The sequence below is a fragment of the Canis aureus genome, chromosome 27, assembly GCF_053574225.1.
Source record: "Canis aureus isolate CA01 chromosome 27, VMU_Caureus_v.1.0, whole genome shotgun sequence".
NCBI lineage: Eukaryota > Metazoa > Chordata > Mammalia > Carnivora > Canidae > Canis > Canis aureus.
This window is the reverse complement of record NC_135637.1, coordinates 12334410-12359927: the sequence shown is the minus strand read 5'-3', so window position 1 is coordinate 12359927 and position 25518 is coordinate 12334410. Positions and strand designations below refer to the sequence as shown.

At 47.5% G+C, this 25518-nt stretch overlaps 1 protein-coding gene and 1 long non-coding RNA gene across 18 annotated transcripts in view; one reads left to right on the top strand and one right to left on the bottom strand.

The window, feature by feature from the left end:
* CUX2 (cut like homeobox 2) overlaps positions 1 to 25518 on the bottom strand; it is a 283562-nt gene that overhangs the window by 203243 nt on the left and 54801 nt on the right. The window contains exon 1 of one of the 17 annotated variants that reach the window (XM_077875634.1): positions 4509 to 4783. The exons of 12 other annotated variants lie outside the window; for them this stretch is intronic. The gene's annotated coding sequence lies outside the window, so the exon portion shown is untranslated. Of the gene's footprint in view, positions 1 to 3282; positions 3409 to 4508; positions 4784 to 25518 lie in introns of those variants that run through there. 4 more of the 17 variants (XM_077875630.1, XM_077875627.1, XM_077875637.1 and 1 more) reach the window with 4 other exon arrangements.
* On the top strand, positions 11451 to 12665 carry LOC144299485 (uncharacterized). The gene is made up of 3 exons (XR_013366191.1): positions 11451 to 11509; positions 11673 to 11817; positions 12400 to 12665. It is a non-coding gene; the product is annotated as an uncharacterized LOC144299485 (long non-coding RNA).

The following is a 25518-nucleotide window of genomic DNA, read 5'->3' as shown; positions in this document are numbered from 1 at the left end:
AGGCACCCACAGATCTGCCAAGTGTTCACTGCTAGAGGAGAGATGTCCAGATCAGGCCCCCTCCTTCTGTGGGAAGCTACCAGACTGTGCCTGAATCCAATCTCCCCCTTAGCTACAGTAAGCTCAACACAGTCCATCCGCTCATCCAACAAATGTTGTTGAACAACTACTACACAGCAGACCTTTTGTTCCAAGTGTCTGAATGAGTCTGGTGATAGGACTGGGCACAGGGGCAAAAACCCAGCAGAGTTTCTCTTCCATGAAATAGAAGAGGCTCCACCCCCACAAATCAATAAAAACCTGAAGATAAGAGTAGCATCTCCACTACGCAGGAAACTCACAAACTTATCTGATAATAATAATAATAATAATAATAATAATAATAATAATAATACGTTTTAAACTCCTTAAAATAATCCCCTACCCTGCCCCACAGACACCAAGGCATCAAAGTTCAATCTTGTCATTATCTCTGGTATACTGGCAAGGAATGTTCCTTTGCAAAAAGATAAAATAGAATTACAACAGCCTTTTAAAAGGAATCACTTACCATACCAGATGCCAGGCTAAACGTTTTAGCTATACTGTTTCATTGCCTCCTTGCTACCACTCAAAGCAATGGGGAACTGGAAGCTCAGAGAGGTTGAGTAACTGGCCCAAAGTCACTCAGAAAGTGGAGGAAGCAAGATTTCTACTCAGATCTGGAAGATTCCAAAACATCTCCAAACCACAGCTTTCTCCTTCATTAGTGTAGAAATAAGCAGGACCAACTTCAAGGGGTTTCAACAAAAGCTAGATGTGATAATGCATACAAAGTGTTTTAGCACATGGCCTTGCCCATGTGAAGGACTCCGCCCAACAAGACTGGGTATTTCATCTTCAGTGTGTCTGACATGGTTTGAAGCAGGTGAGCTCAGGGCACCATGTAGGGCCAGGCTCAGTGGAAATTCCCTTCCATATGAGGCTCTCCCTCTGCTGTCTGCCACTGATGCTCAAATGCCAGTTGCCTTCTGACAAGTGCACAAAACAGTTTTGGGTGCCTACAGCCTGCTGGATCTACCCTGGCAGGGAGAACTGCCAGGTGGCTCTCTTGCCGGCTGGCTCCTGCCCCTGGCTACTGCCCAGAGTGACTTAACCCAAGTCTGCACCTACTTGCCAAATCACTGGAGGAAAGATGAGCATAGCATGTGACTCAGCCCACCCACGCAGGACACTCACCCTAGAACCCATGCCACGTTCCCCCTGGCACTCCCAGCTGGGTGCCTGGCACACAGCAGCTGCCTGACAACAGAGTAGGCAAGGCTGCAGAAAGAGTAGGTTACAAGTTGTGTTAAAAAAAAAAAAAAAAAAAAAAAAAAGATGATATTGTGTGCTGACGGGATGTTTTAATCTGGATTCAGGCATTCCAGAAATAACAATAGCTCATGCTCTATAGCACTCACTCTAACCTTTTATGTAAGGTAAGGGATTTAACCCTCACAACATCCCATGCAGTAGGTACTATAATTAGCCCAATTTTACATATAAGAAAACTGAGGCACAGACAAAATGACTTGTCTACAATCACACACAGGTAAGACACACTGAACCTGGGCTGTTCAGGCCACAGAATCTCCCATGTTCAAGAAAGGATCTGAGGTAACAAATGAGAGAGAGCCCTGAGGCTGCCACATCATACTGCCCATTTTGCAGACAAGACTGAAGCTCAGAGAAGCTGAACAACATGCTCATGGCCCCACAGCATATGAAGCCAGGCTTCGGATCTGCCTTCAGAACTGGTTCCTGATTGCGTTAAATTTTGCATGGCATCTGGTTTCTACTCCACAAAATCTGACTCCTCCACACCAGCCACCTCCTCTTGCAGAGGGTGATTCCACAAAAGACAAATCCCAATGATGGGGAGGTGAGCCAGATGGGGACAGGGGTTGAAAAGAGGTTCACCTGGCCCTACAGAAAAGCCCAACAGTTACCAGGTTCCCTGCAGGACATGGATTTTCTGCTCTACAGAAATGACTGTGGCTGGTTGCACCACATGGGTGGGAGGGTTCAGGGCTGCTGCAGTGTGGCCATCTTGGGGAGCCCTGACTACCTACAGGACTGTGGCCAGAGCCCCTGCCACCCAGCTCAGGGGAACCAAGCCCAGGGCACCAGCCTGCCCTGGGGTCAGATCAGCAACTGTCTAGCAAGAGCTACCATTGTTAGGTATAGGTGTGCCTTGAAAAAGCACATTCTGTACCACACAATAACTTTATATTTAGAAAGCATCACCCCCTCCACAAACAAAGCACCCATGGCTTGTGTGGCCCAAGCTACAGAGGTAAAGCTTGTCAAAATATCAGCCGGAGCAGAGTGGGTTAAAAATGGCACAATCCTCAGAGACATCTGGTTTCCTGAGTCTCCGACCCAAGCTGGAGCCAGCGGGGAGCCTAGTTGCCTGTCACCAATGCTGCAACGCTGTGCTCTGAAACCAGGGAGGTTCCTGACACGCTCTGACCCAAGGATAGCTCTGCTGGGGGCTCCATATGTGAGAGGACAGGAGGGTACCATACATGCTCTCACATGCAACACGCTCATTACACACACTCTCATACATTCTCTCATACATGTGCACTCATACACAGCACAGTTCGCACTCTCACATGCAAGGTGTGCTCACACACGACAAGCTCTCACATGTGTATACTCACACATAGCCTAGCTCACACACAGACGATATTGCTCATATACATGTTCTCACATGCATTGTGCACATGCACAGAACACACTCTCACACAACATGCTCTCCCATGTGATACACTCTCCTATACATGCCCACATGTTCAAATGCATTCTCACATACTCACATGTACATGCACTTCCCTCATGCTCACGTGCACTCTCACATACACATGGGCATATGGGCCCATGATTACACAACTCATGTGCTTCCCTAAGATGCTCACATACATCCACGTACAAAAAAAGACATGGAGAGTCCCAGAGAAACACGCCCGGACCTATACCCAGCCATGCCCAGCCACACCCATGGCCACTTCCCAACACACACAGAAACACACACACACACACACCTCAAGAACATACACGCACAATGATCCACACTTGGTCTTCTTGTGTGTGGACAGCCCCCCAAGAGCCACAATTCACACAGAGAAAAAGACCCAAGGAGCCACACACAAGGCTAGATGCACACACAGAGACACATGGACACACACACATAAAGTCACAGCCTCTTCCTCTCACACCCCCAAGGTCTCCCAACTGAAAGCAGGCCCTGGCACTCACCCTGGGCAGGACTGTCCACACACAAGCCGCGATGCTGTCCTTCCAGCCCTGGCCTGCCAGCTGAGCCCACTCTAAGGGCCTGTCAGGCAGTACCACCAGCAAATAAAAAGCGAATGTGCAAAAATAAAACCGAAAGGCTGCGATAAAGCAGTCCCCTTCCCACAGGACTCTGCGCTGACGCAGGTTCTGCTCTCTGCAATAAACATTTTCATTCTAATTTTAAAAGACATTAGCATTACCTCTTTGGCTCTCCATCCAGCCAGACGGTACTTCGCCTGCTGGGCCACTCACAGGCCGCCCTGGGTGGTGAGGGGATACAGAGTCTCAGGCCTCACACCTGAAGCCCTCAGTTCACCCTGCACGATGGGTGCTGACCTAGGGACCTGCCGGCCACCTGGATTTGATTTACACCATGCTCATGGGATCCCAGGGATGACCACTGCATAAAGCAAAGAGATACCCCCAAACTTCCCCTGAAGAACTCTCTCTCACTCCAGTCAGGACCTCTGCAGACCTAATCCTGCCCTCCAATGTGAGCATCACACATGAGAAAGGCAGCTTTCAAATGGCGGGTCTAACCTTGGATAAACAAGAGGCTCGGTGTGAACTGGGGCGCTGTTCTCCACCACCATCCCACAACTGGCCCTACCTGCAAACTTGCCTGCAACTCAAGTCTCAGCTCACACCTCCTGGTAGTGACCCAATCTGATTTCTAGGTTTTGTGAAGACTTAAGGAAGAAGGGAAACCACAATGCTAGTCTGGGGGGAAAGTGAGCTATTTTTACAAGCTTGGAGGCCCAGACCCCAAAATCTAGGCTCCATTCTCAGCTCTTGCCCCACTATGCTCACCCCTGAGGCCCCAGGTACTTTGAACAGATGATTTCTGCAAAGCCCACCTCTGAGTCTTTGCCCTGCTGTTCCCTCCTCCTGGAACACATCTTCCTGTCTCTTCCCCAGAGCTGTGCCTGGTTCTTCTTCAGGTCCCAGTTTCCCAGTCACTTCATCTCATTTTGTTGGGGACCTAGGGATCCCATACTGAAGGGGGAAGACCAGTTCCTGCCTTCACTGAGCTACAATGCAGGCAGCCCCCTCCTGGAAGCATCCTCAGCCTCCCAGGTTTTGTTAAGCACCTCCCCCCCACTCCCCACCCCCACCCCCACCCCGTGCCCACAGGTCCCTGGAGTCTCCACTTAGGGGACAGCTCTTCGCAGGCTGCTTCCACCTACCTGTCTGCCGTCCGTCTTCAGTTGCTATGACCAGGGGCTCCCCAAGAGTAGGGAGCTGCATGCCATGCTCGCCAGGTCTCCCCACACTGGGCACAGCATAAGCCCAATTGGTGGATGTTGAGTATATAAGTGAACGAATAGCTTATGCTGGAGAAGGCATGGATCACGGTCTTCTTCCTTTCGAGTAGCACAGAGAAACTAAGAAAGGAACCTAACTAAGTCCTTGCTAAAGAGATGACACATCAGCTCCCAGCTCTTCTATACTCTGCCCTGGTGCTGGCACTGCAGCCCCCTCCAGCCGTTTCCAGCTGTTTCCACATCACTCCATTACCAATTGAGGCTCCATAGATCCCAAGCGTAAAACTGCAGGGTGGGAAAGAGAAATGTCAGCAGATGGCTCGTAACAGCCTCCCTCCAGGGCCTCTTTGAATCTCCCTTTGAAACATCCCTACATTGGCCTTCTCCTGGGCAGCCCCTGTGCCACTGCCAGGCCCACTCCCCCTTAACGCAGGCCTAGATGATGGTAGGAGCCCCTCCTCAACTCCCTGATGGGTCTTACCCAATGATGCCTCCTCCCCACAGCAGCCTGGAGGCTTTTTGCAAAAGGTAATGGATCCTGTGCTCAAACTTGTCCATGGCTTCCTGTAGGTCTTAGAATCAACCCCTCAAAAACCTCACCCTGAGCCTCCAGGAAAAGCCCAAATCTGATCCAGTGTCCCAGGAGGCCCGATCTGAAACCCACCACCTGCTTCAAGCTTACCTGGATCCCAATTAAATAACCCGCCAGTCCTCAATTGCCCCTGGTTCTCAACCTCTGTGTCAGTGCCCAAGCTGTTCCCTGTGTCTGATGCTGTTCCTTGGTGTAGAATGGCTACTCTAATTCCCTGCCTGGCAAACTCATTTTTTCAGACCTGCTGCAAATAGTTTCTGTGCTGCTCCTTCCAAACTCCTGGCTTTCCATGAACCCATACAGTGTGTACCCTGTGAAAACTTCCATCTTATATGCTGTCATGGGGGAGGGGTCTTCTCTCCCTGGTGACCCTCTTGAGAGTAGGAGTCCCATCTTATTTAACTAGGGGCTCTGCAGATCTGGCCCAGAGTAGACACATTGTGTATTAGTGATTACTGCTGTGATGAATATAATTTTTAAGCTCCCCTTGCAGCCTGGTGCCTTGCTGTAAGCTCTCATATTAGTTTGTTTCTCATAAATCAAGCCAAAAGGAAAATCCAGATGCCTCTGCTTCCTCCCCAACTCCTCATGCTCCAGTCTGAAGGTAGAGGGTTTGGGGATCAGCATGTGAGCAGTGGGGGGAAGGGTCCCTCCGAGATGACACAGGAAGCAGGGGGACATCCCCCCCAAGACAGGCATGTGAGTATCTGAGACTCTCACATTCAGCCCAGAACAACATGGGTCTGAGTCCTGTGTTGCTCCCCACTTCCCCCATCATTTCCCTGGAGCTCTGTCAGCAGTGGTCAGGACAAGGTTAGCATGAGGCAGGCTGTGTAGGCTTTTAAAGACATTTGGGACTCTGAAAGGGAGACAGGAAAGATTCTGAGTACAGGATCCCAGGGGTACCATGCTCTGCCCAATGGTACCCTACTTTAAGGACTTGATACTTTATCTTGAGGAAAGAAGCTCACTCTCTAGAGGCAAGACCTTTGCTGCCCCTCATTTCCTGCGGCTGAGTCTCCTGGACAATTCCAGCTCCACTCACAAACCAGCTCAACAGCTGAGCTGGCCTTGCCTTCCGAAGAGAAGATCAAAGTTGGAAATGCAGCTCAACTGAGAACTGGGACTTAAATCATCAGAGAAGAAGGACGGATGATGAGCACGCCATGGGGCCTTGGCAAGGGACTTCACCCTTCTGAGCCTCAATTCCCTCACCTGGAAAATGGGTAGAAGTAATAAAAATTTCTGAAATCCCACACAGGGAACACTCAACATGATGCCTGGCATTCTGCTCTGCTCCAGCTGTGAGGAGCCTTATGACAATAAATTGGGTAAACCTAACTAGTTTCTGGAGAGCAGGAAGAAAGGCCAGAGTGGAAGAGAGCAGCTCAGGACAATGAGACTTGGCCTGAGCAAGTAGGGAACTTAAGACCATAGTCCCACCCCCCCATACCCACCCCGAAAGGCTCTACTTTGTACCCTCTGGGCAGCCACGGGAATGCTAACCAGCCTTGGGTGATCATAACGCTCTGAGGGCCAGGCATCTCCTGATTTTCCACACTGGAGAGTTGGTGGAGGGGGGGCACACATGGGGGAGCGTGCTCAGTGGCTCGGATAATCCAGGGGTTGTCACTCATTCATGAGCCTCCTCCCCAGGACTTGCTGCCAACTCTATCTTGTGCTGGGTGACATAAAACTTCCTAGCCCCTGCACCCTTGCTGGAGGACAGGGTAGGGAGGGGTAGGGACTCCAAGCCTGAGCTCTGGAGTCAGATCATAGCTCCAGCACTGAGCAGAGAGCTGCCACAGTTTATGGGGGGCTCATTCGAGGCCACCTCCAGTGCCCATCACTTTAGACCAGCATCCCCTGACTCTGCATAGGTCTCAGCAGGCCCCCCATTATGGCTTTGAGACCTTGAAAGAAGACAACAGTGCTCAAAGCTGCCAAATGGAGGCTGTGAGTTCTCTCCAGTCTGAAGAGCGAAAGTAGTGATGATATAACAATACTAATATTAATAAAACATTAATAATAGTAACAGCCATTCATACTGGACAACATCAGCTTTATACTGACCGGGACCTTATGCTGGCTCCTCTGGTAGCATTCTCTCACTCCTAAGTAGACCCTTCAGAAGTAGCATTGTTATGCTTATTTTACAAACAGGAAACAGATTTAAAATGGTAAAGTCATCTCTCCTATTATCCCTTCTTACAGACCAGGAAACAAAGACCCAGAGAGAGTAAGGCACTCATCTGAAGACACACAGCAGGCAACAGACCAGAATTTGATCCCAAGGTTATCTGACCTTCATGCTCTTAACCACAATTCTTTCCTCCTCAGCAAAACCCACGCTAATCATTCAACAAACAGTGGCTGAGCCTTTAAGAAACTCCAGGTAATGTTCAGGGCTGGGAGGAGTCCTGTGCTCTGGTGGCTGACCAGCTAATGGGGGAAAGACAGACTCCTGAGGGTGATGAGGGCCAAGGAGGGGACTAGGAGAGGAATTTATAACAAAGAAGAGTTCACCATCTTCCAGAGATCAAGAAAGCCCTCCTAGTTAAACAAGATGCATTCCAAACCACACAAAATTTCTGTACAGAGGGGCAAAACAGACATTCATTAGACAATCATGTAAATCCTTTCTTTTGCTTAAAATCGTGAGTGCCACCAAACAACTGGGCACTGTTGTAACCAGGGCCCGGCAGGTGACACATGTCCTTGTTCCCTGTCCCCAAGATCCTCCAACCTGGAGGCAACCAAAGGTACTTACTTACCTGGCAGGAAAGCCAGGCCCTTGGCATGACCCTTGCCTCCCCCCTGCCAGCTCCAGGTCCCTGTAAACTTCTCCTGACCTTCTGGCCACAGGGAGGTAGCCGGAGCTGCTCACTCAAGACCCAGCCACAGCCTCTGCTTCCCGTGTTTCATGCGGCTCTTGGAATTATCGATTCTGCCACTAGAATGGCCAGGATAATTTTGCTTAGCTTCAAATACCTGGTTCTCATGAATTCCTTGGCCAGAAGGTTATAAAGCTTCTTCTAAAACATGGGGGAAAGATTAAGCCTGCTTATGGTTAATAATACACTATACCCTGTCCATCAAGCTGCCTGTCTGCTATTGAAAGTTCACTATTAGATACTTATTTAAACAGCCTCGCAAGACCTCCAAGGAAAGTGCACTTATGCATTTTTCCCCTCCTTGCTGGCGTAAACGACTATAGATAAACATCAATTCACTCCTGCGGATCACAGTCACAGTAAATAAATTTTTCAGGAAGCTTGAGATCTGCACAAAGGCTCCACCAAGCTCCCATTTCACACAACATCAATGTTTGGCCTCCAAGAAATAAAAGCTCTGAGGTGCCCATCACTAGGGCAAAATTATCAATTGTCAAGTCACTTTTAAAAGAGAAAGAAGACACAGCTTTTCAGGGAGACATTTCTCTAATGCTTAAAAAAAAAAAGTTGGATGGACAGTCATTTCACCTGCAAACTAAGCACTGGGACTTTTCCCCTGAAATCCCAGGTGGCCAGCCCCAAATTTCTGTCCCTGACCCACTGCCCCTCAGCGTGCCCAAGCAGCCACAGTTAGAGCAGGCAGTTCTGGCTGAGTTCAATGACTTCAGTGACTCGGGCTCCGGGGTTATTTTTACTTTCTCAAAGTGTCGTGTTTTTTTTTTTTTTTTCACTACTTTTAGAAGTGGCAGACGAGGCTTGTCTATTATAAAATATTTGTTGCAAACACACACACACACACACACACACACACACACACATTTGCTCCACACACACAGTTCCTGTCTGTGTAAAAATCTCAAGTTGCTGTAGTGTGAGGGACAGGAGACAGGGAAGCTGAGACACCCGCCTGGGCATGAGGGTTTATGTAACCCTTCAGGCCTCGGACTTCACACAGTTCTGCCGAGCTGGGGTCCTCTAAGTTGGGAGCCTGGAGGACACATCATTTTAGAAATGGGGAAACTGAGGCATGGAGGGGCCTAAGGCAAGGGAAGGGAATCAGAGAAGTGGACCTGAATGTACCTGTACTTGAATCTCAGCTCCACCACCTTTCACCTGGGTAGCCTTGGGCAGGTAACTTGGGCCGAAAACTGTAAAGACTCTAGGAAAAAATATGCCCCCAACTCTGAGGATTGCTAGCAGCTTTAGAAGAAATAGCCACCACCAGCTCTTTCTCTCTCTCTCTCTCTCGGTCAAATTTGTCCAAGCCTCAGTTTCCTTATCTATAAAAGGGGACTTGCAGCAGTCTCTGCCTCACAGGGTCACTGAGAAGATTCACTTCTAGATTCATACTCATTAATTCTACTGTTAAAGGATTCAGATCCTCCCAGGCAAGTGCTGGCAAAGATTAGGGCTGGATCTGACAGGAGGGTGCACTATTCTTAGAGCTGCACTACCAGCCCCGATTCTAGGTCCACCAGGCAAGAAGATGGTCATGGCCATCTTCCCAGTCCCAGATTCTCTGTTCAAACAATAAGACATGGGGCTTGACACTCTCTAGCATTAAAATCACATGTGATGTCTTCATGGTCAACTGGTAAGGAAGGTGCTGTTATTATCTCCAATTTTCAGAGTGGAAATTGTGGCTCAGGTAAGAACAAGTTGTCAAAGACCAAGGAAGCAAAAGGGCCCCAGGCCTCAGCACAGTCCTACTCAGAAGCCTCTTCACCTCTTCCTGATTCACCAGATCAATGGCAGCAAAGACTTCAGGGGTCAGCATTGTAGTCAGCTTCACATTTAGGACTAAGACTTTCTGGCCACGGCCGGGGGCATCATCCCCCTACCTCTTTCTCACTTCCCCCTCAGAACTCCATATGAAGCTCAGAGTGAAAAGGATACTCTTGACATTTTCTAAAGAAGTTCGAACTGGGAAGAATAGCATCCCCCCCAGAATTCATGTCCACCTGTAACCTCACACTGTGACCTTACTGGGAAAAAGGGTCTTTGCAAATTTAATTAATGAAGATGAGGTCATGCTGGGTTAGGGTGAGCCCAAAATACAGTGAAAAAGAGGACAGACACAGATAGAAGACAGCCACATGACAACGGAGGCAGAGATTAGAGTGATGCAACCACAAACCTAGGAACTTCAAAGGATTGCCAGCAGCCACCAGGAGCTGGAAGGGGCAAGGCAGGATCCTCCCCGACAGCCCTAAGGAGGAGAGTGGCCCTCCTGACACGTTGATTTCAACCTTCTGGCCTCCAGAATTGTGAAAGAATACATTTCTGTATTCTTTTAAGCCCCCAACTGATGGTACTTTGTCATGGCAGCCCTAGGAAACTACTATAGTGCTATTCTATAAAACATGCACAGAACCACAGGCGACCATTGTTCGGACTTCTGAAAGGTTCCAGACTGGCTGGGGTGAAAATAACAATGGGCCCTCTTGGCTGGGCAACCAGGGTCCAACCAACCCACACCCCTCAATGGTCCCATCTAATTTCTCAGGGGGCTACACAGGGAGAAGCATAGGCCATCCAGTCACATTTGGAGTTGCCAGTGATGACCCCCACTGGGTTTTCTCCAGGTCTTCCTTGAAAGGGCATGGCTGAGTTGGGATATCCATTATGGCAGCTTTGGGGCTGTAAATCTCACTTCCCTCCGTGAACAGGAACAAGGCTAGCCTCACAGGTTATTTATTGCCAGCTGCCTCTTCAGAGGCCATTCTCTGTACCAGGCACCATGCCCAGCCACCTGGTTCCTGTCGGGAGTGGGCTCACTATCTTCTTCAGGTACCTTTTGAGGTGAGTCTAGATTGACCCCTTATACAGATGGGCAAACTGAGGCTGGGAGTTGCTGGAGTCAGCTAGGATGTGGCACAGACAGACACAGAACTTCAGTCTGTTGGACTCCACCACTTCTTAGTCCAGAAGAAAGAGAAAGAGGGATCACACAGAAAGATGTTGTCACACAGTCGGTGCTCCATAAACGCTGGTTTGTGCTTGCGGTGTAATCTGCTATTTGGTGATGGTACTGTTTCTCAGCACATCTCCTCAGATAAGCAGGAAGAGAGATGAGAGCCCAAAGCCAGTCTTTACCATTAAAATAAGAAAAGCAAGGCAAGAGTTGGTATATCTATATTAAGCTGATCAGGTTATGGCACATTTAGAAAACCACTGGACAAAATAAGGGAGTTGTGTCTTTAACACCAAGGACCTTGCCCCCTGGGGATGGTCACAGTCTCTGGGTGGGGTTTGGGATTTGGGATTTTTGTTGCTCACTGTGAGGCAATAATAGCTCCAGGCACATTTCATCTGACCCTCCCAGAGACCAAAGATGCCAAAAGATGGGGAGATGGAAATTACTCCCAATTTTACAGGTGAGACTGTGGAATAGAGAGGTAAAGGGGCCTCCTCTAAGTGGTCTGGCCTAGAATGCAAGTCAGAAATCCAGTTCATCCAGGATGCTCCTTCTTTGGGCCACTTGCTGAGCTCTGTCATTTGATATAGACAGATGTCCTGAATTGGTGCACTTCTCCCCAGGTCCACTCCCACAGCACTGCTCCAGTCCCTGTGACTTCTCACCAAGATGCTGCAGCAGCCTCCGTGCTGGCCTCCCAGCCTCCATTTGGAGATTCTCTCTGCTCCTCTCCACTCCACACAGAAGCCAAAGCCACTTTACTGAAGTGTATGTCTAGCTGTATCACCCCTCTGTTCAACTCTCCTTGGCTCCCCTTAGCCCTCAAGATGAAGTCTAAATTCTTGACCTGGCCATGAGCCCCCTGGGATCCCTCCAGAATGACTGGGTGCTGCTTTGGGCCTATTTAATGCTCAAGCATTGATGCCCTGGTTTCAGCTTCCACAAAGGACCTGAACCTTCTGACCCCTGAACCTTTGCATCTGTTGTTCCCTTTCCCTGGAATGCCCTTCCTTCCCCTTCCTCTCACTCAGCTGGCAACACCTAATCACCTTTCAGCTCTCAGTTTAAATGCCGCCTGAGGCAGGAAACCTCCCAGATCCTTTGGGTGGCCCCCATCACAGCAGTGCTATCCTGCTCAACAATAGCTAAGGAGAACTCAGGTGAGGAGCCATGTCAGGGAAGATCATCTGGGGAGGGAGGCTTTGCTTCTCTCAGCATTCTCTAGTCAGAGCTCTGGGCCTCAGGGTAGATAGAGTTCCCAATTAGACCTCAGGCACTGCCAGTGACTGCTATTCCCTACAAAGTGTTCTCTGTTTTCTTTTTAAATCTTCATTATTACCCCCTTCTTAGGTGATAAAAGTGAGGCTTGGAGAAGAGAAAACACTTGTCCTGGGCCAAAGTCTGGTAATCTGAAGGCAAACACTTGATCTCAGCACTTGCCAGGCTTTGCCTAGATTTGGCATCTGTGCCAGTGGCCACCACATCACAGGGCGGAAGATGTGCTGGGAACAGCAACTGTGCAAGACAAATCAAAGGAACTACGATCACCACCCTAGAGTGTTAGAGCTGGAGAGGACCACGCTTGTTCCACTCGAAACAACCCCCAGTTCCTTTTCTGTCCTGTGCTTTAATCCTCCCAACTGTAAAATGGGCACAAAACACCAATACTACACATTTGACATCCACACATAAGGCAAAGAAGGAGGGCTTGGGACAGAACTGTGAGTCCTGAGGTCAGCAGGTCATTCAAGAGCAGTCAGGCAGGCAACCCAGGCAGATCCTTGGCTATCTCTTCCCTACAAAGTTGCCAGTCACTTAAGAAGCTATGGTGTCTGGCTACATGGTCAGACATCATAAGACGACACACAAGGGAGGTGAACTTGGCTCTGCTCAGCATCTAAACCAGAGAGACTCAGAGCTGCAAGTCTAGAGGAAAGAACTCAGGGTTTGGGGCCAGACACTCCGAGGTTTGAGTCCCATCTCCGCCATCTGCCAGGTGGGTGTCTTCAGACAAGTCCCTTAACTCTCTGAGCCTGTTTCCCTGTTTCCTTTGTGCAGCTGTTGAAAAGATCGGAGTTAACGTTTCACATAGTAGGGCTGAAGTCCATTGCACTTCTTTTTTTTTTTTTTAGTCCATTGCATTTCTAATATTTAATGAAATACTTTTCATCCTTTTTAAAAATTGAACATTTTATTGTTAGATCATTGTAAACTCACATGCAGTCATAACAAAGAATGAGGAACTCTCCTGTACCTTTCATCCCCTTGCCCCTATGGGGATAACTTACAAAACTGTGGTACACAGTCAGCCACAACCGGGATACTGACATTGATACAGCTGAGATACAGAACGTTTCCGTCACCATGAGGGTCCCTTATGTTGTGCTTTTATAACCATACCTACTTCCCTCCCTGTTCCCATCCCTAATCTGTTCTCCATTTCTCTTGGTCCTCTCAAGAATGCTATATAAATGGAATCATCTAGTATGTCATCTTTTGGGGGACTAGCTTTTTTCACTCAGCAGAATTCCTTCAAGACTCATCCAAGTTGTTAGTTTATCGACAGTTCATTCCTTTTAATTGCTGAGTTTTGTTCCATGGTATGGATGTGCTAGTTTGCTTAACCACTGACCTGCTGAAGACCAGCTGGGTTGCTATTTTAGGACTATTATGAATAATGCTGCTGCAAACACGTGCAGGTTTTTGGGTGAGTTTAAGTTTCCATTTCTCTGGGATACAGTCTTTCAGTTTTAAACCCCTACAGGCATATAATTTCATTCATTTGACAAATATTTATTGAACACTTACTATGACTTACTATGTGCAGGTGTTGTTCTGGGCACCAAGGATAGAGCAGCAAATGAGGCAAAGACCCCTGCCCTCTCCTGTAACACAAAACTGAATAACTGAGCAGCAATAACTAGCAAAGTCCACTCATAGCAATACACACAGAAATAGAAAAGTTCACGGATTAATGATAAAATTAGTAACCGCTCCCACAAGCTGGGTCAAGTGCTAAGCACTTGGGTACATTACCTTCTGGTTAAACCTGCTCTGCCTCAAGATGAAGAACCAGAAAATTCTGTATCAACTTTTTATTCAGGGCATCTTCTTTAGGAAGGTCCTTGTTATACTGGAACAAGCCTACCATGTTCCCATTTCACAGGCTTTGGAAGCGCCAACACCATTACCTGATAGCTCCAATAACAGTAATACTTCTTGAGTGTTGACCAGGTTCTGAAACCTTTTGAGATTTGATACAACTCTTTAAATCCTCTTATGCCATGAACTACTCCCTAAGACAACTGCACCATTGGCCCTTTTTACAGGAGGGAAAACTGAATTATAAGAGGCTAACCAACCTGCCAAAGAGCCTACAGCTGGGAAGAGCAGAGACAGAATCTAAACCCTCAACAACAGAGGCAGGTGACTTGATGGCCTGAACAAGGAGCCATCTTCCTCTCTGGTCCACACCCACCTCTGCGATAGTGACAGCCTTCCCCTCCCATTACCACACACCTCATTAAGGGCCCCGGGGAAGTGACTGTTTCCAATATAAATTGAACAGTTCCTCATTAACTATGAAAGACCTAAGTGCTGATCACCTCAATCAATGTTCTAGGGTCTCATCATTATAAAATGAAATCATCAGGTCAGTCAAATCTATTCCCTGTGATCAAAATGTTTCTCTCCTCAATGCACCTTTGGCCACATGGTCCCAGATGCCAGTAGGTTGGGTACTTTCTCCATCATGAAATAAACTTCATCTTAAGTCCTGAACTCCTGACACCTATTACTCTCATGACAATAAAAATGCCAGCCATGATATCATAGGAATATTCAACCTCCAATGTTTCCCAAATCTTCAACAGGAGCAGAGAGCTTGTTCTTTCTCACTGACAGGGGTTGGCAGCTGGGGGACAATTACTGTGCCCATTATTAGAGAGGCCTCCATTTGCTTCTGTGTTGCTTCCAGGTTAAGTATAAGGGACCTAGAGATTATGCATCTAGAATCAGGCTGGATCCTTACTGGAAGGTGGGAAGACAGCAGGGAGCAAGAAGACATTGAGTTTACATTGCAATGGGGGAGACAGACTCTAAATCAACAACTCAATATCCAATTACAAATTGAAACGAGTATTGGGAAGGGAACCAGAAGATTCCCATTGTGCATCAGCAAAAATGGTCAGAGAAGGCTTCTCTGGGAGGAGACTGGAACTGAATTAACCAGCCATGGGAAGAACATCCACGGTAGAGGAATAGCAGGTGCAAAGGTCCTGGCATGCAAACAAGCTTAGACTATTTCAGAACTCCAAAACATTTAAGGAACTCTCTGGCTTTGTCTTCTTTCACATTCCCTATCACTCACTTAGTCCCATTCGTGATGTTCCTCAAGTCTTCTGAACACATTCCCCCCCAGGGAATGACTGGAACCCCTCCCAGGCTTTCTGTATGACCTGTTCCACATGTGTGCTGGTAAATGCTTAACAAGCAGCTCTCTGGGGAAAAAGTCCTAGTTTGTAGCATCTGCCATTTCCATGGTGTAAACACTCCCACCATGGCAGAATCCGAGCAACCAGCCAGACATCACTGAACAAGTTGCTGGGAACAGATGGGGGCAATAAGCTCTCATGGTCCCGCACAAGGCAACTCTAGCACACCACTGGCTGGCTCTCTCATTTCAATTTAAGCCTTTAGATGTCCTCTTAATCCTGTCCTAATCACTGGCCCCCATCAAAACCAGCACCCCTCCCCCCTCTCACACACGGGATTCATCTGTCTCTTTGCTACCTGTCTCTTTTGACTAGCAGGGCAGCTCCACAAAGGCAGGGAATTCTGCTGGCCTGTTCACTGCTACATCACCAGTGTCCAGAACAATGTGTGGCACATAGCAGAGGCACAATAACATTCAGAGTATAAAAGGATAAGGAGAAGGCATGAGTGGCTGGGCTGTGGTGACATGAGGGACAACAAGAGAAGATGGGGCTAGGTCAGCAGAGTCGACCACCCATAGCCTGGAGACTCTGATGTGAGTCTTGACTTTCCTCTGAAAGCTTCTTAGCAAATGAGTGACAAGATTGATTATGTTTTAAGAAGCCTCCTTTGGATTCTGGGTGGAGAATAGTTGCCCCAAGTGGCAGAGAGAGGGTGAGAGACCAAGGAATACCCTTGTGATGCATTCTGGGGGTAGAGAATCCTCAGGCCTTGGAAACCCGAGCTGAACCCTGAGACTTCCACAAATCCCTTGCACCCAGCAGGAGCCTCTCCAGAACAGGGTCACCAGGAAGCCTGGGTGACGGCAGGCCGCTGTCTGCCAACCCCCCGTCACGTGGTTCCTCATTATACAGTGTAGCTGCTGCTGCCAAGCCTCCACAGCCACTTGCACACCGCTTTGCTTTTAAAATAGAAGTTTCCTGTGAAATTGCAAATAATGTATCGCCGAGAGTCCTTAAAACGTTCACAGGTATTTAAAATGCTATATAATCAAGTTCGCAAAAATATAAAGTGTAAGCGTTAAAATACTTTAATGTTCTAATTAAAACCGACCACTTATGCCCTGGCGCTGACTCCTGTTTACTATTTCTGAAATAGCCAATGGCCTCCTCTGGGAAAAAAAATTTTTTTTAAATTGGTCTTATAAAAAAAGGAAAAAGTTAAGTTTGCTCTCTCCAGCAGTGCATTGAAGGAACTAAAAAAATCACACTCTCAAAATATCCACAGGTTGCCAACTGCTAAGGTGTACGGGGGCAGGGGGCATCTGTGGGCCCCTCCACCTGCTCCCTTGAAAATAGACTGAGTAGAAACAGGAGAAAAAGGGAGGAGAAAATCAGGGTTCTGAGAACCCCAGACACCATCCAACACATCAACCCACCAATTAAGGTCCTCATTGTTGGAGGCCAGGAGGGAAAATCATCCTTATTTATAAGGTTTAAGGAAATGGGTCAAGCTCTATCTCCCCACAAACCCTGGTCTCTATCAAGCACAACTACGATGCCTTTGCATATGCTGTTCCCTTACACTTGCCCCTGCAAACTTCTACTCAGCTTTCTGTTCTCAGCTCCTCAAAGCTTGCTCTGGTTATTCCTCGTACTTGAGGAAATCACCCAGTTGTCTGGTCTGCTCTCACTGTTCTCCTGTGCCATAGGTGGCTGGTCACTCTGTTCCCACCAAAGCGACCTTGAATGAGCAGGTTCTTGGGCCAAATGTGGGCCACCCCGTTAATGGCAGCCCCTGACCAATTGCTGGGCCTCTCCCATCCTTGGCTCCCAACACACAAACTCCTTCTTGCTTCCCTTCCTTGGCACTGAGTACCACCTATAATCATGTATTTATTATCTATGTATTTACTTGTTCAGCATCCCCTCCTCATTTGGGTTATAATTTCCATGAGATCAGAGGCCACGGAGGTGACTAGGGCCCATCCGTGTGCACCTAGTAGGGACTCACTAGATGGCATAGATAACAGTCTTTTAGCTCCCTCCTGAATTTCAGTCCTTTTTATAAAGTGCCTCATTCATTCATTCATTCATTCATTCATTCAACAATACCACCCTCCCCCCTCACTAAGAACTCATCTTGTATCAAGGCCCAGCAACACCCCAAGATGCATGGGCTCTGGGTTCCCCCAGCCCTCTCCTCCCAACGTGTTCTTCCTTTTCCATTTGCCCCTAACGTCATGGACCCATTAGGTCCTGAACCTTGGACCCTGGCCCATGGAAGACATGGCTTTAACATTTATCTCTGCCACGGTCTCCTTAACCTTCTAATCCTTGGCCTTCTAGTCCTGTCTCAAAGGCCTCAAGCACCTGTGTCCTCCTTCTCCATTCCTGCCCTACTTCTGGGCTGCATCACTGTTCACCAGCATGCTGACTGCTCCTGGCTGGACTTCCTGCTCCCACTCAATTTGACACAGTGGTTTTCCGCTGGGGTACTCTGACCCCCCAAGGGTCGTTTGGCAATATACAGAGATATTTCTGGTTGTCACATTTAGGAGGGAGGCAGTGGGTAGAAACCGAGGATGCTGCTAAACATCCTATAATACGCAGGACAACTCCCACAACCAAATGATCCAAAATGTCAATAGTGTGGTGGCTGAGAAATCTTGTGATAAAAAGAATCTTTTAAGTATAGCTCCAAACATCTCACTCTCCTGCTCAAACACCTTCTATGGTCACCTATGGCCCACCAAGCTACCCAGCATCCCCTCCTGACATTCAGAACCCTGCATTCTCCCAGCCTAACTCCCCATCTCCCTTCCATACATGAGCCAAGCTGGCCTGTTTGGCGCATCCCAGGCTGGGCTCTGACCTTCCTACTCTGGGCCCTCGTCCACGCTGTACACTTCTCCGTCTGTCAGCCTGTTAAGCCTTCCAGCTTTCAAGGCTTGTATCAGTGTTCTGTCCTTTCTCCCAGGCTCCTCAGCTGATCTAATCTGTCTTTCCTCTGCTCCCATGCCCTGGGCTTCAATTTCCCCTAGGCCACCTGCCACCCCTGTCCACTCTGCTCTCGGCTGCTTGTGGGTTCTCTCAATACTCTGAAAACTTGGGGCAACCCGGGTGGCTCAGCGGCTTAGTGCCGCCTTCAACCCGGGGTGTGATCCTGGAGACTCAGGATCGAGTCCCATGTCGGGATCCCTGCATGGAGCCTGCTTCTCCCTCTGCCTGTGTCTCTGCCTCTCTCTCTCTGTCTCTGTGTCTCTCACGAATAAATAAATAAAATCTTAAAAAAAAAAGACTCTGAAAACTTGGTCTCACTCATTTCTCCCCAAAAAGTATCTAGCACAATATTTGTCATACAGTGGATGTTCAAGAGATAATGAGCTAATTTAAACACCTTTTTCCACTGAAGTTTCAAATCCAGAAAACTCCCTAAATGCAAACCAAGTCAGGCCATCAGCCTTTTATTGGACTGATTCCAACCCCTTTAGTTTTGCCTTAAACGATACAGTGTGATTTCCACTTTTCCCCTTCTCCTGAGCTCAGTGCAGAAGGCTGAACTGCTCTGTGCACAGTGTGAGCAAAAACAGAGATGCTACCAAACTCTGTGCTATCCTCACCTACCCCCACCCCAAACCTTTTTGGGGATACTGGTGCTCTCTGCGGCAGGTCAATTTCAAAGTACAAAATAATACAGTCCCAATGCTGAAAACCTAAAAACCTCCTTAAGAAAGCAAAAACACAAAAATCGCCTATAATCTCCACCACCTAAAAAAAAGTGCAAAAGAGACCTAGGAACTATTCCACTCAGGGGTGAGGGAGCTGAGGTATTTATTCACCAATACCTGAGATGGAGAGCAACTCCCAGGGGTTATGTTCCAGCACTTCTGGCTAGCCCCACTCTCAGGCAAAGTAGTCTTGTGGCTTTAGACAAAAACCCCCAGGGCACAGAGATGAATCATCAGCAGGTGGAAGCTTGACAGAGCACTGAAAAGTCCCAGGGGACTGTGACAGCATCTGCTAATCTGCTTTTACCCCTGCCTCAGGCCACAGAGTGGATGACCAATGCCCCAGCACCAATTCTCAATGCATCTAGCAACCATCCCTTATTTTCAGCTGAGGATCCCCGTCCCACCCCATCCTACTCCCTCCCAACTGTTATGAACATCTGTCATGCTTTTCTGGCTAGCCAGCATCAGAAGCTCCTTCTTGTTGGTAGAGAAGTCCCTTCTTACATGAGTCTTGGTGGAAGGCTGAGTCCATTTCTGCTGCCTCCAACTAAGAGTCCTGGATGCAGATTCCTCCTCCATTCTTGGGGTTCAGGATTTGGGCTTAGTCCAATGAACAAATCTTATTCCCCTGGCCAAGGTGGGCTCTGCCTTTTGGATTTACAAAAATTACACATTGTGCTACTCAGGTCTGGCTTTTATCCAAATAGCAATGCACAGAAGCAATGCTCGAAAATTAAATATCAATTGGTCTTTCCCTTCTTAAAAAACAATCTCCACACTTTTTAAAAAACAAAATCAAGTAAATTTTGCTTGGAAAAGTACCCCTTGAGAAAGCTGGAATCAGGGGATGTTTGCAAACCTTGAGTGGACATTGAGTAGGTAGCAGGTGAAGGCAAACCAGAGGATAGTGCTCCCCAACTCCCAAAACTGTAGTAGCTGATCGGGCAAGTGACAGGATGGTGAGGGCTGATCTCTGGGTCCCAGACACTAACTCCACTTCCTAGAAGTGCTGCCATAACCAGGGAGCCTTCATTATTCATTTTGTACTTATAACTACAATAGCTTTTTATTAAAGAATTACTACGTTGGGAGCTCATATTGAGCTTAAATTCAATATCCATATCACTAAAAGTTCACAACAACTCTATGATAGCTATCATCAACACCACCTTCATTTTATGGGTAGGAAACTGAGGCTCAGTAAAGCTCAGCAGTAATATTATAAGAATAAATCACATTTATTGAGTCTTGTTATGTACCAGGTACTGTTCTAAATTCCTTCCATTGATTTACCTCATTCTTTCAACAGTTTTTGCTGAGCACCTACTATGTGCCAAGCCCCATTTTAGATGCTAGGAAGACAGCAGTAAGCAAAAGAAACAAATATCTCCATCCTGCTGGAGCTGATATTTTGGTGGGAGAAATTAGTAAAGAAGTTAAATGGTTAAAAGATACACTATGATCAATCATGTTAAGTGCTAAGGAAGAAAAAAAATACATGGCAGGGAAAATAAGAGGGAGAAGGAATGATGTGTGTTTAAGTGTGTGTGTGTGTGTGTGTGTGTGTGTGTGTGTGTGAGTGTATTGTGAAATTTTGGGTAGAGTGGCCAGAGAAGGCATCCCTGAGAAGGTTAACTTTTGAGTAATGATGAAACAAGTGAAGTAGCAAGCTATGGTGACAAGTGAGAAAAAAGAGAACAGCAAGTGCAAAGGTCCTGGGGTGGGAGTGTACCCCACCTACTCGAAGCAAGAAGGAGATGATATTAACATCACTCCCACTTTACAGATGAGTAACTGAGGTACTGAGAACTTGCTTGCTCAAGGTCACACAGCAAGCACGTGGATGTGCCAGAACTAGACCCTAGGCCTTCTGGCACTAGGTCAGATGGCTCTTTCTACTGAGATCCATTAGCAAGCAATTACTCTGCAATGCCTAGATTAAGATGTTTGTGAGAATCTGCTGGGCATAAAAGGCAGCTGGGAAGTGAGGCATCCTCCTCCACATCCCAAAGCCACACGGAATCTCTCAGGCCTGTAGACACACACATAGGTATGCATGCAGGCTCTTCTGCCCCACCCCAAAAGACAGACAATGCAGGTACAAGAACAGCGGCACTGAGGGATGTACAAAGATTAACTAATAAATAAAGCCACCTAATCAATGGTTCTTGGAGCAGAGCACTGGGGAATGAGAAATCGCTACTCATGCCGGGAAAGTCCAGCTCCTCCAAGTCCTACCAAATTCACAACCTCAACCAACACTGACATGAAAGACAAGCTGAACTGGGAAGAGAAAAGGGTCGGGCCCAAGAGGGGCCAGAGCCCACAAGTACAACTGTGTGATTGTAGGCAAGTGACTGTACCTCTCTGACCTTCATCTGTAATCAAGGATACTAACACCAGTCCTTGCTCTAAATGCCACTGCAGGTCCACCCTGGTGAATGTCACAGTATATCACAAATGCCATGGATAATTTTGACCAGGTAATAGTTGCCTGTGGCAAAAGTTCAGAGGCTACAAGAGGGTATAAAGGACAAAGTCAATCTCCCTCCTATACCAAGTCTCCCTGCCAAGGGCAATCACTGTTGGCAATTTCTTATGAGTCCTTCTGGAAAGTTCCATATTGAGGTTTATTGTCACTTGCTTATATGTGCAAAGAGCAGTCTGTTTGAAGTCACGAGCTTATAAAAGGCAGTGCTGAGATTGGAAGCCCTCACATCTGACTCCATAGCCCAAGTCTGCAACCTCTGTATCACCCTGTTCCTAGCTCTTCCAGTTTGAGGAAAAGTCTGGAGGACCAGGCAACATATAGGCAGTGTTTTGTCACAAAGAATGCTTCCACTCTCATGGGACCAGACCACCATGAGCTACCAGCCTCCTCAGGCTGGCCGAGGGCCCCAGCTGGCCCAAAGTACCATGTCCTCTTCCTTAGTAACCTGGCCATGGACCAGAATTGGAGAGCCCATCTCCTTCACCCCACTCCATGCTGTGTCCCTGGCCCATATCCCCATCACCACTCACTGCATGGCTGCAGGAGACCCCGCAGTGGTCTACCATTCCTACAGCCCCTTCTCCTCAGAGTAACCTTTCCTAAGGTAAAACTTAAGCCACTCCTTTGCTCAAAACCTTTCCAGGGCTCCCTATGGCACTGCAGATAAAACCCAAAGTCCTTCCTCTACCTAACTAAGGCCCTGTTTACCTTTCCAGTCTCCCTTCTACCTCTCTCTCTCCCCTTGTCATCCTCTCATCTGCCACCTGACCCTTCTTGGCTCCCCCAGCCCACTGGCCTCTAGGCCTTCACCCCTGCCTAGTGGCCAATTTCCATTTCTCTTCACTCACAGAGACCTCCCTGAACCACAATCTAAATTAGGTATTCTTGCTATTTTTTCCTCAGAGCTTCCTCACAGCACTTCATATACTCTGTAATTTCTTCTAAACTGCCTGCCTCAGCCTCTCACCAGAATGTGTGCTCTGTGTGGGCAGCAACTGTATCTCTCTCAGTAATGGCTTCATCCCGGGTCAACAAAGAGCCTGGAACACACTGTGGGCTCAAATGTTTGCTGAATGGATAAATAAAATGATCAGAACAACTCCCTTCCAAAATGAATCCATATGCACCCAGTTTATTTTTCTGCCCACTTCCATAGGTTCTTCTGAAAATCTGGGAACAGGGCTAAAAATCCAACTACCTCCAGAGATAAAATGCCTTTGCCACCCCTGGCTACTGCCTGGACTCCCTTTGTCTCCTCCCTTCTTCCTTGCTGTTACATTAAGCAAAACTTCTCCATTGGCAAATAAATGCTTTTTCTATCAATAACCACGGATGACTAAATCAACCCTTTAGCTGCTGTTCTTATCTCTTAAACAGACCCATGGATTTCCCAACTAATCAGAAGGTGAATCAAATGCTGCCATTTGAGGTGGGAGATAATCCGGTCAATTTCTTCCAGGAGGAGGGATCTGAGTGGGAATTTGCGTATGGCCCCCAAAAAACAAACACTCTTGTAAATAAAGCCGGCCTCTATCCTGTCTCCACAATGCAACTCTTATTGAGTGAGTCAGGTGTTTGGCTGATTAAAAATTGATCCATTTCAAAATCTAATCAACAGAATAGGATTCTTTCATACGTTATCAAGAGAGCTGCTGACATCGAAAACCAAACCTGTTATTAACCCATGAACTCCAGTGACCCGCTGCTCGCCGTTCCGCAGGACCGTAAATTATTCAGTGGTCCAAGACTGGGGGTAGCCAGCCTGATGGATTTAGACAGGGGCGCAGTCCAGGGAGTTCAGGTCGATGGCGTGGCCCCACTGGTCCCCAGAGGCTAGGGTTCCAGACACTTGGGGTCTTCGTATCATGACTGTGAATACATTAGCCCCATCCGGCTGGGCCTGGCCACGGCTGTGCCTTTGACAGAAAACCTTCTCTCAACTCTGCAAGCAGAGCAGGCTGGCCCGGGCCTCAGGCGGCTGCGGGGCTGCAGAACAATATTATCCCTAATTCCCAAGTTAATAAATTATTTTCCTTGAACTACAGAAAAGGAAAAAATAAACAAAGATGAGGGGGGCCAGCTGCATTTGCAAACAGTTAGGAACAGGCAATACAGTCAGTTCAAATATTTTACCTCCTCATGCAAGGAAGAGTTCTGTTGCAATGGGACTGTTTAAAAGAGGAGATGAAAAAAGGCAGCCATTGGCTGTTTATGTGTCTGGCAAGGCCCAGAGGGGCAATGGGCTTTCTTGCCAACTTCTAGACTCTTTGACCTTGAATTAAAGCCTCGTTAAGAGTCGTATCTTATAAAAACAAGAGCAGAGTAAATAAAGGGTTTTTTAAAGGACACATACATACCCACATCAAAGTTTCCATCCTGCTAAGCAAGCAGGAAATCCAGTGGCTGCACTGGCATTATTATTTTGGGGCCCATATTCTACAGCTGACCTGATTAGAGAAGATGATTTAAGAGGGAAAAATATGAGTCTCAGGCAGGACTAGAAGGAGACTGCAAACTGGAAAGAACTGGACCACCGCTGAGTGATGAAAGGACTGAGGTGAGTCATTTCCTTGCTCTGAGCTTCCAGGAGACCCGGAAGGAAGAAAGACACCAGCATGGGCTCTGTGGAACAGCCTCTGGCAGAGCCAGTGAATCTCTGGGAGCTGTTCAGGCAAACCACAATCAAATCAGCTCTGCTACTTTGTGGCTATGATCATGGACAAGTGACTCAGCCCCTCTTCGCCTCAACTCTCTAATCTGTCAAATGGGAATAATAAAGCCACTATGTGTTTTAAGTTCTTCAGGTTTCCCCTGTGTGAGAAACACACTGGAATTACTCAAATGCTCCATAGATGGGATCTGTTGTTACTGTTAATATTATTGCTATTATGATGCCAGGTGTTCTGTACTCCTTAGAGGAGCGTATGATAAAGTCGGCAGTGGATTAATATTCTCAATTGCACACTTCCCACTCAAATGCTTGACCTTTATGAAAGTGATGATCCTAACCTGCCTCTTTAGTGCACGATGCTTTAGTAGGAACCCCAGAAAGTACCTATTTAGTAGGTGTTTGAGGCTGAAAGCCAAAGTCCTGGGTTCACACGCCAGTCCTGCCAATTGAGAACTGTGATTTTGGGAAAGTGAATTCACTTTTCTGAACCTTAGCTTTCACAACTTTACAAAAATGGGATGATCATATCAACTTCCAGGAACTCACTTAACATGGTGCCTGGCATATAGTAAGCCCTCAATTAATGCTGGCTGTTATCATCATCACTATTATTCAGACTTAGTTTCCCATTTAGTTAAGTGGAGACTATTTTCTTTCACTTGCTAGGAAAAGTTGAACCTGGTAGGAGCCTCTTGATGAGTGACCCTGGGCTAGTGACTCCATCTCTCTGAAGCCTAGGTTCCTCTCCAATAGGGGTACATAATGAAGACTACAAACTCTGAAGGGCAAGGCCTGCATCTGGCTTGGTCACAACACTACTCCCTCAGTCAACAACCATGCCCAGCCTACAATAAACACTTAAAGAAAGAAAAAAGAAAGACAACACTATAATTAAAATATTTGCTCGATGAGTTCTTCCCCCCAAAATGTCTGTGCCCAGAACAAGCTTTCAGCAGTAAATAAATGTGGAAAAAAGGTGAATGTTTCCCTCCTCAGACCCAAATCCTGCAGGGGTTGGAAAGCACCTAACCCACCGCAGCCTAAACTGCCCGGACACATTGGCTCTGTCCCAGAGAGCATCCAGGAGGCCAGAGAGAGGCTGACTCCCCAGCTAACAAACAATTACAGATCACCAGGAAT